Raw genomic sequence first — 2,199 nt, 5'->3', positions numbered from 1 at the left:
GAGGCTCTCCCTGTCTGTCAGTGCAGCCGGGCTGGGAGAGGCTCTCCCTGTCTGTCAGTGCAGCCGGGCTGGGAGAGGCTCTCTGTCAGTGCAGCCGGGCTGGGAGAGGCTCTCTGTCAGTGCAGCCGGGCTGGGAGAGGCTCTCCCTGTCTGTCAGTGCAGCCGGGCTGGGAGAGGCTCTCTGTCAGTGCAGCCGGGCTGGGAGAGGCTCTCCCTGTCTGTCAGTGCAGCCGGGCTGGGAGAGGCTCTCTGTCAGTGCAGCCGGGCTGGGAGAGGCTCTCCCTGTCTGTCTCTCAGGGGCTCTTGTTACCTTTGACTGTGGGGATCGTTTCATACTGAACACAGAGCCAGGGCTGGGGACTGTGGCACTGCATTTGATTTCTGATTTCATTTAAACAAGGATTTCAGGGGTCTGTCTTTATAATTAAAGGGGGCAGTGAAAACCAGTGGCTGGGTTACAGATGAATTTCCGATTTATTTTTAGATTAGTTTTAAGAGTTTAATGAAAGACAGCATTGATCTGATGGGTGCTGCTGTTCATCTGCTGAACTTGTGTAACAGAATGCCTTGAGAGATTGTAGAGTGCTCTTGTTTCAGGAAAGTAATCTGGTGGGGTGAGGAGGGTTAGGGTTTATTTCAGGGGTGGTGAGGAGGGTTAGGGTTTAGGGCTTGTAGAAACGGTTACTGTAACTGCTTGTTTGTTTTTAGGCACATTTATTTATTTATTTATTTACATAATATATAATAAAAATGCAAACAGAAAGTGTGTCTGCTCTTGTTCTGGTTTCAGGGGGATCGATATGAAACACAGCTTTGTGAAATGTCCCTCCAGTTAAACTCAATGCCAGAGTGCTGTCAAACACACACACGCACACTGACACACACACACGCACACACTGAACGCACACACATTGACATACACACACTGACACACACACACACACTGACACACACACACACACTGACACACTGACACACACACACACACTGACACAAGCCCACTGCACTGCCTGGCTCCCTGTGAGTCTAGCAGTCTAACCTGGTATATGAGACTCACTTCCTGTCACACTCCCTAGTCGCTCCTCCACATCGCGTGCCCGCAGGGAGAGGAGGGGTTGAAGTCCTGGAAGATCACAGGGTCTCCTGTCCTGAAGCCTCTCTCTCTGTAGCAATGAAAGCACGGCTCCGATTCCGATAGAGGCAGCGAGCAGCGCTCTGAGGGGCTCAGCCGGTAGGAAGCTTTGCAATTCAGCGATTTCTTTTTTTTTTCCATGATAGAAAATGTTTATGGGATGTCAGATGCACGCAATAAAAAAAAAATAAGCCGGATTTAAGGAGTTCGAAAATATTTTCGGAAAACCGTCAGAATAATTCCCGTAAGCAGCTGCTGAAACACTGCGAGTTCGGCAGCGTGCCTGTGGCAGAGTTAGCAACAGCAATCCAGCTGTACATGTTCTGTTGTCAATAAAACTGCTTGTGCATCTCCAGCCTTCAAGGAGCTGGGCTTATCAATGGCTATAAAGCCAAATGCAACGCAATTGAATCTCATTGAAACGTCCTGAGCACTCTGCCCATCCCAGTCCCCCCCCCCCACACACACACTGCTCATCCCAGTCCCACACACTCACCCACACACTGCCCATCCCAGTCCCACACACACACACTGCCCATCCCAGTCCCACACACACACTGACCATCCCAGTCCCCCCCACACTCACTCTGACCATCCCATTCCCCCCACACACACACACACTGCTCATCCCAGTCCCACACACACACACACACTCTGCCCATCCTAGTCCCACACACACTCTGACCATCCCAGTCCCCCCCCCCACACACACACACTCTGACCATCCCAGGCCCCCCCACACTCACTGCTCATCCCAGTCCCACACACCCACACGCTCTGCTCATCCCAGTCCCACACACACACACACTCTGCTCATCCCAGTCCCACACTCACACACACTCTGCTCATCCCAGTCCCACACACCCACATGCTCTGCTCATCCCAGTCCCACACTCACTGTGTTTGTGTGTGACTTGTTCATTTACAATGACAGTTACAATTATGCTGCAATAATTACAATTATAATTGCAATTACACTAAATTAGTAGCATAAGCAGCTCCCCTCATTAACATACTGTGTTTATTCTGAATAACCCGAGCCATAATCACAGGTACAGACACAGAAA

At 50.6% G+C, this 2,199-nt stretch overlaps 1 protein-coding gene across 1 annotated transcript in view; it reads left to right on the top strand.

The window, feature by feature from the left end:
• LOC131706666 (surfeit locus protein 4-like) overlaps nt 1-645 on the top strand; it is a 5,926-nt gene extending 5,281 nt beyond the window's left edge. The window contains exon 6 of the mRNA XM_059008210.1: nt 1-645. This exon is cut by the window's left edge and continues 536 nt beyond it. The gene's annotated coding sequence lies outside the window, so the exon portion shown is untranslated.
• Nucleotides 646-2,199: the final 1,554 nt, after the last annotated feature.

The sequence above is a fragment of the Acipenser ruthenus genome, chromosome 36 (assembly GCF_902713425.1).
Source record: "Acipenser ruthenus chromosome 36, fAciRut3.2 maternal haplotype, whole genome shotgun sequence".
In the NCBI taxonomy this organism is placed as follows: domain Eukaryota; kingdom Metazoa; phylum Chordata; class Actinopteri; order Acipenseriformes; family Acipenseridae; genus Acipenser; species Acipenser ruthenus.
Note: the sequence above shows the minus strand (reverse complement) of the source record. Positions and strands in the feature narration are given on the sequence as shown.